General features: G+C 52.5%; 1 protein-coding gene across 2 annotated transcripts in view; it reads right to left on the bottom strand.

Annotated features, from left to right (window-relative positions):
* The window catches only part of ZBTB7C (zinc finger and BTB domain containing 7C), a 335,939-nt gene that overhangs the window by 104,657 nt on the left and 217,685 nt on the right, over positions 1–13,597 (bottom strand). The window lies entirely within an intron of this gene.

Raw genomic sequence — 13,597 nt, 5'->3', positions numbered from 1 at the left:
CAGAACTGCAGCTCCCTCCCCCTTGGAGTCCAGCTGGGCTTGGACTCCACTTCCAGGAGCCTCCCCCCAACCTGCCCCACTCCCCGCAACAAACATGTCATACAGGATCTGGGCTGCTTTGTCTCCATTCTAAGACTGACTCAGAAATGCCAACCAGAGATCCAACAGTCCACATCTGGGGTGGGCCAAGCACCAGTTACAGAGAGGTGTGGCTGTTCCTTAAAGCCACACACCATACCCTTTTTGAGAACTGCCAGCTGGGGAGGCCTCCTTTCCCTCTTTCTGGGAGAACCCTCCACCTGGGGAGGGGGAAATCTTCATTAACCCCTTGGTGTCTATGCTGGCTCCCCTCAGATAAGGAGAAGGAGCCAAGGGGAGCTTTTCTTCTCTGGTGATCAGCGGCCCCCTGTGCCATGGAGAATCAGCACAAAACAAAGGAGCCCAATCAGAGTTCTGGCTGTCTGTGGCCTCTGCCACTCTTCCAAGGGCAGGCCACTAGCCTTAAAGCACCCCAAAGCCAAAGGTAAATCCCACAGGTCCATCAGCCCATGAAGGTCAAGAACTCCAGGAAGATGGTTCAGACTAAAATATTTTCTCCAACAGGTGACCCCTGCCTGAAATTCTAGTCTTAGTGATTCATTCCTTTGTGGGGCACGCCTACAGATAGCCTGAACCAGGGAGGCAACGTTGCTTTGGAAAGGCAGGAAGGGTCTCTCTCTGTGCTTCCAAAACTGTAAATATCCATGGGCGAGAGAGAGCAGGAATGGGTTTGCCAGACGCTCCTTGCTACAGTGGGAGGGTCGTGGACAGCAGGCATGGAATGAAGTGGGGAGGGGGAATCCATCACTGAAGTTCAGAATGGGAAGCACTTCATCTGGACAGGTGGACAGTTTCCAAGATTAGGTGACTCCATAGTTTTTTTTTGTTTTGTGTTTTTGTTTTGTTTTGTTTTGTTTTGTTTTTTTTAATCAAAAACCACGTATTCCCGGAACACCCAAACCCAGGAACAAAAAACCAAATCCCTTTGTCCACAAAGTCACTAATTAAATATCCAGTCATTTGGAACTCGTACTCCACTCCCGGACCCGGTAGGTGAAAGTGCCAGTATGGGACCGGGATGGAGTGGTATCAATCCAGCCGTGTTTGCTGTGAGCCCGGAAGAGGTTTACCTCAATGGCCTGGGTGGAGACAGGGTGGGGTGGTGCAGAGGGGTGCCTCCCCCCTCAAAGCCTCGTGCCTTGTGGGGAGATAGAGCACAGGGGGCCGGTCAGTGTGTGGCAGGGCACCAACAACCCTGTAAATGGTCCTTAAGGAGCAGGGCGCTAGTTCTGCTGAGCAGACAAGGAGCCAAGAGAAGACAAGAAGACTGAGCTCAGGGAAAGGGCTGCAGGAGGGGGACTGGGCTGGTTGGGATGTAAGTGCGTCAGGTGCAGGTGTGAAGGCTTTGGGGGGGGGGAGGCAGCTGGCCAGGTGTAGAAGGTTCTCCCAGTGAATGCAACATCAGGCTGGGGTCTGAGTGGTGCGACCAGTTTAGGGATGCAGCTTCTGCTGGGATGCAGCTTCTGGCTGAAAGAGAGAGTGCAGGGCCGGGCCTGCTTGGGAGGGAGGGAGGGAGGGAGGGAGGGAGAATTGGAGCACCTCTTTCAAACCCAGCTGGAGCTGGATGTGGGCAGAGTGGTGGAGGAGGGAGGATGCCAGGAGGGGTGGGGGAGAGCTGCGGTGCCGAGCCCAGCCTGCCCCCAGGTGGCCCCTCCTAGCAGGGCTCCTGCCCCGATCTGAAGGAGTGTCTGAGTAGGCCAGTGGGTGGGGCCAGGGCCTGGGAAGCTGCAGCCAAGAGCCTGAGGGGAGAGCTGGCCACTGGCCAGCCCACCGGCTGGGCCCCGCAGTGGACAGTCAATGTCATTCCTCCCTCCTCCCTCCTCCCTCCCCCTTAATCACTGTCTGTGTGTGCCCAGTTGGGGCACGCCCTTCGGAAGGGCTCTGGGCAAAAAGTGGGGAGCCCTACCCTATGGCCCCCTCCAGCCTTGCCTCCTTGTTCTCAGTCCCCGTGCCAGGTGCCTGCTGGGAACGGGAACAGAAAGGAGTTTCGGAGGGCTGGGGCGGGGAAAGAGACTGCGGAGGCTAGCACAGCCACCCACAGAAGGGGTTCCGGGCTGGCCAGACTCTAGATCTGTTATTGTGCATTTCCTTTTGGGATGTGGCTCCTTCCTAGGCCCTCTTTGCCTCCACTCCTTCCCTGGCTCGAGCCCCTCCTCCTCTCCCAGTTCTTTCCCGCCCCCGCCCCTCTTCCTGGGTCAGGTTGATCAGAGCTCTTGGAAACAGGCTGGCTTACAGCCGCCTTGCTTTTCACATCTGCCTCCAAACCCACAACTCACTCTTGGTCCAGGGAAGATGAAAGCTACTACTCCAACCACCCAGCATGGCTCAGAAGGCTAAACAGAAGCCCAGGGAGCAAACCGGCTACCGTCTAGACCTCAGTGGTGCCTGTGCATCTGCTGTGACGTAGGCACGCCCGCGGCTTCTGAAGGTGCGTGCACACATACAGACCACCTGTGTGCGTGGGTACAGAGAGGTGGAGACGGATCTGGACCGTGCTATCCAGAAACAGAAACAGCTAATGTCCACTGAGGGTGTACCCCGCCCTCTTCACCTCTGCAACCTCACTATGAGGTAGATACTCTTATGTTCCCATGTCACTGATGGGGAAATGGGCTCACGGAGGTCTCACCACTTGTTCAAGGTCATGGGGCTCCATGAATTATAAAACGGGACAGGACACCAGGGTCTTCAGAACTCTGGTGCCCAAAGGCTGTTTCTGGGGCTCAGCTCTGGCTCTGTCTAGCTCCTATAGCTGGCTGTCTTAGGAGAAGTTTGCTCTGCTGATGGGTGCCTCAGTTTCTCCAGCTGTTGAACAGGCAGTCTGATGACTCTTCCTGCACCAGGAGGCTATTATTAGCCAGGAGGAGGCTGAGATGGGGCAGGGGGGCACTCTGGTCAAAAGTCCTGGAGCAAGTCTTCCCTGGGGAATTTGCACAGCCCTGGGCCTGAGGATTACTTAAGCCGGAAACTCCGAGCCACCCTGGCTGCCTCCCTCTCCGGCCTGCTCTGCACCCCACCCCTGCCAATCCATCCATCTGCAAGTTTAGCTCCAAAATAGATCTCCAGTCCTCTCTCTTCCTGCCACCTCCTCCTCCACTGCCCTTGGCTGGGCCACCATCCCTCTCACCCTGACCTCTGCAGGGACCTCCTCCAGGGTTCCCTGCTCCCGCTCCTGTCCCCCTCCCTCAGCCCAGTACCACAGGGCACTTAAAATGCCATCCAAACTGTTCACAGTGGCCCTCAAGGCTCTGGCAAAATTCCTGCTCCTCTCTCCAAGCTCAGCCCTGCCTCCTGCTCCTGTCCTCTGCTAGGGTTCCTTTTCCTTCCTGTTGTGGGACTTTGCATGTGTGGATTCCTTGGCCTGACATGCTCTCCCTGTGTCTTGCAGAAACATACCTCTTCAGATAAGCCTTCCTTGAGCACCACAGATAAATGTGAGACCTCCCTGCTGCCATCCATTTCAGACCTGCCATCAAAGCACTCAGGCAAATTGCACACTTTTATTTAACTGCTGGCCCTACTGGATTGTTTTTTGACTCTCCCTCCTACTAGAATAGAGGCTGCTTGTGGGCAGGGACCCCATGTGTCCTTTTCATCGTGTGTACCTGTTATGCGGTGGGAACCCTGGCAAATATGTGGGGGACAAAGTTTTGTTGTGAGAACCCCAGATCTGGGAAACAAGTAAAATGTGTCTAGTCCTCCCTCTGTCACTGCTGGGCTGTGTGCCCGCAGGGATGTCACCCACCTCCCTAGTCCTCAGCTTTGTCCTCTGTAAGTGGGGACAATGGAGGAGATGAGAGGATGACCCAGAACTTCCCCAGGTCTGGTGCTCTGCATCCTCCACGCACTTGCAAGTGCGGATAAATGCACAAGAAGAGAATCCCCGCCATGCTGTACTTTGGGTGGCTTCGAGAAGGTTCTGCCTTTGTGGTCGGTCCTGCTGACTTGTTTTAGACAACTCAGGCTGTGAGAACTTCGCCCGCTCAGGACCGAGACAGAGCGTGGCCGTTGCACACGGGACTATGCAAGCATGGAAATGGGAGCTTGTACAGAGAAGGCGGTGGTGACCTCGACGAGGACCAGCACCAAGTAGGGGCTGATCTTGTTGGGGGGGGGGCTTCCTCCCCAGCAGCCAGGTGCCCACAGCACTGGCTCTGCGACCAGACCTCCGATGACATCAACATCTACATCTACACATAGGGGGCTTTCCCTTTCTGTGACTTTTACACCGACCGCCCTACTGGGCCTCCACAACAACCCTGGAGAGTACAGCAAGAAGGGATTTTTATTCCCACTTTGCGGAGGAGGAAACTAAGACCTGAATCAGAAACAGTGAGTGAGTGGCAGAATGGAGATTTCTTTCTCAGATTTCTTTGAAATATATACACATATATAAAGAAAACTGGAGTTTTTCTTCTCTATGTATGTTCATATAGATATATATATATATTTTTCTCTCTATTATAAAGAACATACATTTCTTTCTTTCTATGGATATACATTTTTAAGAAAATATGAATATATATGAACTATATTTGAAGAAAATATACATGAAGTTCTCTCCCCAATTCGAGAAAATTCGTGAAAGAGCGGGGAGACAGTCTCTCGTAATCACACCGCACTAGAGAGGAGAGTACCTGTAGTATCATAGCAAGTTAGGGTAGTTAGTCTTAATCTTAGTGTCTCCCCTCTCCTTCCCTCCCCTCCTCGACTGCTCTCACCAGAGTCAACAGAGGCTCCATCTAACACCCCACTCTGTGTTTCTTCTATGCTCCACAAACATTTAATTAAAAGTTGAGGAAAACTGAGAGAAAACTCAACCCATCCGGCTGGAACAAGGGGAAAAGGTGGCACTTGGGGACACACCAGTCTCTGCCTACGAGGGGCCCTGTAGCCTCTCTGCTCTGACGACAAGCCAAGCCCTCACTATCCTGAGCTCCCTGTTTGTACTATTATCAGAAGGGACTTTTCTGTAATCAGAGGCTCTATCACTTTGATCCGCAGACCAGATTTCACTGAAATATTAACATGCCGATTTGAATATCAATTCGTAGCTCTTTAGCGTGAAGAACAGAAAAGGAGCCACCAGCTGAATCTATAAGCTATGCTTAACAGCCCTTCCTGTGGTCACAAAGGTTATCCAAATCTGTTGGTTACCAAAGCCACACACACATTCTGCCACCATGTTTTGGTGGGGGGTGGTGATCAGAGCCAGTCACCTAGAACCTACTGGCGTTTGCCAAACTCCTTGACCAAACTGCCGCTTCTCCAAGCACATGGAGGTGACCCAGAGGAGCAGAGCTGTGTGGCCAGCTAGCCTTTGGCTGCCCCGTCCTGTGGGAGCTGGAAGGTGAGAGGGGGGCCCAGAGGGCAGGCCTGCATACTTGGAGTGGCCTCCCGCTTCTCAGGTGTGCTGAGAGACCAGCCAGAGCTTGCCCTGACCTCGGGGCCCTCTGAGGGGAGGTGCAGGCTGAGCACATACTTTTCTCTGGGGAAGCGAGGGGAAAGTACCCCACCTGGCCAGGGCCCAGGGAAGGGTTCAGAGTCTGACAGGCCCCACAAGACACAGGGTCCCAGCGGCTCACAGCCCGAGGGCCCCAGGGCTGCCAGGGCCTTGCCCTCCTCCCAGGTTGTATTGGGTGACACAGTCAGGCACCCACAGCAGGAGGAGGGGGAAGTGCCAAGAATTTGGGCTCCCCCCCCTCCCCGGGGGGCCGGGGCCGGGGCTCTGGGTGACTGGGCCTGTCTGCCTCCGAGCAGGGAGCCTAGAGGGGGAGGAGGGCTCAGCAAGGACGTGGCCAAAGGGGACAGCAGTGGGAAAGAGGGCAGCACTGGCAGCCCGGGCAGGAAGCTTCCCCCACCTCCTCCCTCCCTCCCCCTCTCTCTTCCTTCCCTCCTCTCCTCTCTTTCCTTCTTCCTTCCTCCCTCCCTCCCCTCTTCCCTTGGTCTCCCAGGTCTGTAGTGCCTGTGGGTCTGTGACCCTACTACTCCAGGCTTTGGCTATAAAGTGACAACACAACCACATCTCTGAGTCCTCACGGGGCCAGCCTTCTAGTAGGGAAGGACCAGGACCTGACGACCATCTGCTGTGAAGTCAGGTGGGTGAGGCCATCATGGTTTCTCAGCCAGGGCCTTAGTGGGAGCACTCTGTGGCCTCCAGCATCCTCCTCATCGCCTTGTTCCGCACCCTGAGAGACCAGGAGAGCAGGGATTAGAGCCCCCAGACAGAGTGAGGAGGTGGGGGGATAGGCGGGGTGTGACTTACCCAGCAGCCCCCCACCCCCCCTCCAGTGCTCCCGGCACCCTCCCTCCCCCCCAGCACAGTCCCCTATAGACAGAACTACAAAGCAAAACCTTTTTCAAGAAGCTATTTATACCCAGAAAACTAAAAATACAAAACAAAACTAAGAACTTCAACGGAGACATACAGGCAACACCCTGACATGAAGTGACAGCCCCTAAGACAGGAGGCTGTGGGGCCAGACAGCCCTGAGGAGCCGAGGGCTGGCTGTGCTGGCCCTGAACCCTAGCCTCCACCCAAGGTCCCTTTAGTGAACACTGTGAATATGGGGCTGTCCCTACGGGGTCGCTGCAAATGTATGAGGGCCCCATTGCCCAACCAGGTCGTTGGTATCTTTTGGGCATAACAAATACCCACTGGGGGTCCATGGGTCCCTTCTTAGGTGTCTGACCTGGAGGAGGAAGGGTGATGATGGGGACGATGAGGGCAGGACTGTGCGTGTGCACGCACATGGGCGTGTATGTGAGTGTGTGGGGCTGTGGCGGTGGGTGTACAGTGTGCAAGGGGACCGGTGAGTGGAAGGACGGGCTACGGAGCTGGCTGCTGCTGGGGAAGGGGCGTGCACCAGAAGCTTCTCTGTTGGAGGAGGGCTCTGACAGCCTCTGACACCCGCCTGAAAACACATTCTCTAACTGGCTCCAGGTGTGCTCAGGCAGAGGTTGACCTCACCCCTCGTCCTGGTCAGCATGCCACTGCCAGGGGCCACTGGGTATAGCCAGGACAGTCCATAGCCCTTCCCCAGGGCCAAACTGGCCAGACCGAAGGGTCAGCACAGTGACTTCACCACACTGTTAAGGGTGCCCAGGACCTCCTCCTCGAAGCTGGACCTTCTCTGTAGGTCAAGGTTAGGTTTGTAGGGTGGATGGGAGAACAGGGCAGGACTGAATGGCCACTGTGAAGATCAAAACAAGGGCCTGGCTTCCTACAAGGACCTCATCAAAGGAAAGACTCACTGTTGAGCCCCGAGGGCAGGAAAATAATCATAATTACGGTCACCACAAGCATTGTGCTGAGAGCTTTGCACCGTGTTATTTGGTTCCGTCCTCAACAGCAAACTGTGAAGTCAGTATTCGGTCCTCAACAGCAAACTGTGAAGTCAGCACTGTGACGGTCACTGTCACGGGTCCTTCAGGTGTGTGTGTCGGGGGTGGGGGCAGGGAGGAGGAGGAGGAGGTTTGCCAGCCGCTGGATTGCATCTGCATTTAAGCACATGCTGCCGGACAACCACCTTTAACAGCCACGCAGAATGCCAAGGAGCAGCTGCTCCCATGTGCACGTGGACCCCCCGGACTCTTCCGTCTCACAGATAATGTGGGCACGAACACCCTTGCACATGCTTGCCCTCTATTGTGGGCTTCTGCCTTAGTCTGAATCCTCGGGATAAAAAGAATGAGGGGTGTGAAGACTTTCATGGCTCCTCACAGAAGATTGCTATGTTGCGTTTTCCAAGAAAGGTGGCACGTTTGGGCGGGCCCCTGCCATGTTCAAGAGTGTCCAGTTCACCATAGCGCTGCCAGCATGCCCCCTCCACCATCACTTAGAGATAAGGAAACTAAAGCTTCCTTGTTGAAGTGACCTTGGACCTGTCCGGAGCTACACACTCAGTCAAGGCCAGCACCTGGGAAAGAACTGGTATGTCCTGCCCCTGGTTTCTCATTCCAGGGGGGCAAGATGTTTCCCCACCGCCAACTCCCTCAGTCTCCCACCAGGCGGGAGGGAAAAATCAGGTCTGACACTTGGTTCCCTGTCCCCCTGCCCCTCTGTACCAGCTCAGACTTCAGTGGAGCTAGGAGCTCACCTTTCAGTGCCTTGCCTCGTTTTTCTGCAGCTAAATCAGGGCCGGTCCCCTCTCTGATCAAGCTCCACATCCTCAGGGAACTCTCTGATCCCTCCCTCAGAGGAAGCCATCGCACACTTGAACCCTGGGTTAGATGCAGATAAGCAAGTGGGGAGAAGGTAGGACAAAGGCGAGGTGACAGCCCGGGGCAGGACAAAGGCCAGCGACACTGGTCAGAGCAGTGGGAGCCTGGTGAGGAAGATAAAGATGGGAAGGAGTTGGGGCCCAGCAGGCCAGACAAAGGAGTTCTAATATGGCGGGGTGTCCTTGAAAGCATGCCTAGCTGCCAGCAGCTGCTACTGAGACACGGACTGTTTCCATAAGGAAGTTCTTACATTAGCAGGGGTCCTTACCAGGGTGTCTGGGAGGCATGGGGGGAGGAGGGGTCAGAGGAGTCACAAACCCCCAGCTAATCACTATGCAAAATTGTATGAAGATGTGAGCATGTTCCTTTTTCTGGGAAGATAGCCCAGAGAGCTTAACAATGTTCAAAAAAAGTTTATGAACCTCCTCCAGAAGTTCAAAGAATAAAATGTAAATGAAAGGTGGACGTCATTGAGAAATAAAAACTATTTGTTGTATTATATATGTATATATATATATATATATATATATATATATATATATATATATACATACACACACACATTTTTTTTTAAACCCATGGAAGGAGAGTGGAAATAATTTCAGGTGGTCCTTCTCAGATAGGTAGATGAGAGATGGATGGATAGATAGATGAATACAAGGGAGGGAAAAAGGGAGGGAGGAGGAAGAAATTGATCGACATTTAGCAAACAGATGCTGTAAAGAGCCAGTGTTTATACATCTGAGTTTCTTACTTTCCAGTGTGCGCTTGTGAGCCGGCGGAGCAGGCAGGAGACGGTACACCTGGCATGGAGGTGTTCGGTCACTGCCCTCTCAGAATGATCCAAGGCAAAGAGAAAACCTTCTCCAAGTGAAGAAGCCAGCTAGTGGGCACAGGGGATTTGGTTTCACAACTTTTCCAGAACCATCGCTTGCGTAAGATGGGATGCACTTGAAAACAATCACAGCAAGCCCTTCTGGAGCCCTTAGTGGGTGTCCTGCACGGCGCTGAGTGCTCTAGGAGGACTATCTTGTTTACTTCTCAGCAGCCCTGGAGGTTTGGACAGTCCTCTACCTTCCAATTTACAAGGGAGGAATTGGAGGCCCAGGGTTTTGAGGTCACTAGCCCCAAAGCAAACAGCCATAAATGAAACAGGGCACCAGAAGCTAGGTGGGCTAGTCCTGGAGTTGGTCCCATACAGCCTTTGAGAGCAGTCGTGTCCTGTTCTTCACAATCAGCCCCATCTCCACCTTCCTCCAAAAAACTGGACCCAGAATACTTTAACTCTTCTGTTCTCTATGCCTTTAAAGGGGTAGTTCAGTGAATATACTTCAGTAAGCCAGGCAGATTGTCTACATTTGTTAAAAAAAAAAAAAAAAAAAGAACTAACAGGAGTAGTTACAGTATACCTTCCGTTTACTGAGCATGGAATATGAGTCAGAAAATATACAAAAGTCTTTACGGTCGTTTTCTTAATTGTATCCTTATAACAACCTTCCAAGGTATCAGCGTGGTCATTTTACAGATTAAGGTTCTGAGGTCCAAGGAGGTCTAGATAACTTGCCTGAGGTCAGCTCATAAGTGGAGGGGGCTGGACCTCACCCACACTCTTTTTCTGCCGCTCTGTCTCTTGCTGGGCAACGCAGAGCACCGAGGTACAGGAGGTAGCTTCCTTGCTAGGGCCTGCTGGGGGACCGGAGCATGAAAAAGAGCCTGGGAGCTCACTGCCACAATCAAAGGAGAGGAGGGAAGGAAGGAAGGGGAGGGAGGAAGGGAGGGATAAAAGGAGGCTGTGTTTCAGTCAATACCAAGATGATAAATGATCCAAATCTAGAGCTGCAATTTCAAAAGCGCTACAAATAGGGCAGTAGCTCCTGGCCACAGCACCGTGACTCAATCTACCCTGAGTCACTCACTCCGAGATACACGTGGAGGTATGACCCATGTCTTTTTGGAATTTGGCTATAGTCGCTGAGGTCCAGCTCGGTGCCTTGTGAAAAGTTCTTGGGAAGTCCGTGTGAAGGTGGGACCGTTCTCCTTAACTGAAATCAGTGGTCATTTCAGCTCATCTCTTCTCTGGGGTTTTGATCTTGATTCTGAAAACCATAGGGCCTGGAAAGCATGGCACACAGTGGGCAGGAAAGATAGCCAGCCCAAAGGACAGGGCTGGGAAGGAGGGGTAGATACACTCATACCTGTGGCTCAGGGTTTCGGCTGGGAAAACCTCAAGGGGAGGGCTGTGACAGCCTTGTCATGTCCAGAGGCCAAGCAGGACACAGAACCTGAGAAGTCTTGGGGAGCACAGCACACAGCCTGTGTTCTGAGCAAGCAAGCAGGGTCAGGGCTAGGCACGATGCTGGAAGTGTGGCCCTGCCACCTGGGCTCCTAACAAGCAAGCACGTAAAAGGGTCAGGAGCCTATCTGACCAGTCAAGGCAGGAGGAAACACTGTGGGTTGGATCCCAGGCCCTGAAGGGGGTGAGAGGAACCCCACACAAAGGGCTTAGTGAGCCTTCAGGATACCCAGTCTGGGCCCTGCCCTCTAAGTCCTGGGTCTGTTCTCAGGGACAGGAGGAGGACTGAGCTTGACCAAGGAGAGTGGTAGGGGTGGCGGGGGTGGGGTGGGGGGGGGTCGGGAGGCAGGCCAGCAGAAGACTGTGGCAAATGACCTCACTCCCAGAACTGCCTTTCTTCCCTGACGGTGAAAGTCCTTTAGCTTGGCCTGTTCACAGAGGGCCACTCTCCCAACTCCAGTCCTCTTGGGTCTGCCATTTCCTTTCATTTCAGAAAATAAAACAGCGTTTCTTAATCTTGAAAGTAATATACACGCATTGAGAACAAATTTATGTGTGTAGGATTCTATTATGATTAAAGGTACTTTCTTCCCACCCTGTTTTCCACACCCGTCATTTTATGGTGAGCGCTTTTCCTCAAGGCACTCGCCCCATCCCCCACCCCTCTTCTTGCCACCTCAGGTCTGGCCATACCTGCAGGTGCCTCTGGCCTGAGTCTGTGTACTCAGATTAAGCAAGACACCCTCCAAACCACTGCAAGACCTACAGGTCCCTTCAAGGGAATTGCTTAAACAATTGGAATACGTTTGCATAACAGAAAGAGAAATACCGCCCCTCCCCCCACCCTCACTCCCCAGCATGGGACTGTGCTCCCCTCCCTCCCAGCCCCCAAACAGGGCAAAGCTGAGCTACCCTCCACCCTGCGCTCTGCTTGCTCCAGCAGGTCCCGTGAAGGTGGGAAACTAGAAAATTATGCGTAAAACAAGAGCCAAAAGGCCCCCCCCCCTCCAGTGACATGGGCCCCCTGAGAATGAGTGTTCTAGCATGCATTCTGTGACTACTTTTGGTTCCATATGGTTTTATTTTCCACTCAGTTCTTGGCTATGTCCCAGGCGGAAGAGGGAGACAAATACATGTGGTTTCCCTGCACCCCTAATATTCTCTATTATGTTATACAGACTTTATTTTTTTGAAATTTTAAATTATTTCCTTCTTGGTGCTGTAACGTTTGTATGGTCCGGTCATATTGGTGGGGAAAGAGGGATGCTTCTAGATTCTGGGTTTTGCTCCTCTGCCCGGGCTGAGACCCACAAGAGCTATGCTAGAAAAAAAAAAAAAAATCAGAGTTTTGGGTCTTACTTTATCTGCAGTTGAGCTGTGTGACTATAACAAGATTGGAAATGGAAGCAAACTCAGGCTATTAGAACTGCAAGGTTCCTCAGAGGCTCTACAGACCCACCTCCTCACTCCATCCCCAAGGAAATAGGGTGTGTCTAAGGTTACTAAAGCAACTCTTGATTAATATGCAAATCTCTCCTCCATGGGAGACCTTACGAAATGATGGATTAACAATAACATCCTGGGTAGGATGTGTGCCTTTATTTATTTAATCTAATTTTTTTTTATTTGACAGAGAGTGAAATCACAAGTAGGCAGAAGTAGGCAGAGAGGCAGGCAGATAGAGAGGGAGAAGCAGGCTCCCTGCTGAGCAGAGAGCTTGATGTGTCCCAGGACCCTGGGATCTTGACCTGAGCCCAAGGCAGAGGCTTAACCCACTGGGCCACCAAGGCGCCCCAGGATGTGTGTCTTTATAATCGGTCTTCTTCCCAAAGGATCTGAACCAGTGTACAAATGTGCCCACAGTTCGTTGGTAGGTAAACATACGTTTAAAAATAATAATAAATAAGACAGGAAAATGAAGCAATAGGAAAATAAGGAGGAAAGTGGAGCCAGGCTTAAGATCAGCACCCAAAATGAACACACACCAGACCTGTGTGCTCAGTCCAGCACAGCCATAGATTTGGTACCCAGAGGAAGTACACCAGCCCCCTGGGGCTTCGCTTTTCCTGTTCTCAACGACTTCCTGCCTCCCTCCCTCCCTCCTCAGACATCGGATTGTCTGTCCAGGGGGCAATTCCTGCCTAGTAGAATCTTTGTGAGGATCAAGTTAAATCCTGTTTGTAAAAGAAAGCCCTCGAAAAGTACGGTGCACAAAAGGGTCCATCATTTTATTTTCTTGCTGCCTCCTTGTGATGAACTGAGCATTCCTTGTTTTCCCAGGCCATCTGAGATGGCTTCCAGGTTTCAGCTGCTGCGGTTGGTCAGAATTTATTCTGTATCCATTCTTAAGAACTGGACCACTGGTGGAACACTAGGTGAGAAACCTTGTAACATTTTTCTGAGCTCAAATGATGCCAATTTCCTCCAACCTAAACCCCCCCCCCCCCCCCCCCCCCCCCCCCCCCGCTTCAGTTGTTGTTGGTGGGGTTGGTAAGAAATTAAAGTACTTGGGAGTAGCAGGGAAGTTTAAGCACCCCTGAGAAAATGTGTTTCCTGGCACAGGGAATGGGTAATGAAGAGGAGAGAACAGAGTGGGGGAGAGGGGTGGGGGGTGGGAGGGGGTTGAGAGGGAGCAAAGGGAGCCCAATTAGGGGCCTCTCCAGGTGTACTTTGGCAGGCATGACCCCCCACCTGTCACTCAAGAGGGTTTCCCCAGCCTTAATCTTTGGGGTGGAATCATCTTCTGAACCCCAGCCAGAATTTCATCTGAAAGTTAACTAATGCTTAAGACTGGGCGTGCTGTGATTCGAGGGGGGAGTGAGGGCAAAGGAGCCACCAACTCTGGGGGAACAGAGCTTTGGGGCTTGCAGCTGGCTTCCCCCATGTGGCTTCTGCCATACTCACCAAGGAGAGCTGTTTAATAAATGAGGGCATTTATAGCAAGAAAAGCATATAAATACCATAATAAAAGAAATATATATG

Source organism: Mustela nivalis (genome assembly GCF_964662115.1).
Source record: "Mustela nivalis genome assembly, chromosome: 14".
NCBI lineage: Eukaryota > Metazoa > Chordata > Mammalia > Carnivora > Mustelidae > Mustela > Mustela nivalis.
This window is presented reverse-complemented; position numbering and strand designations above follow the sequence as displayed.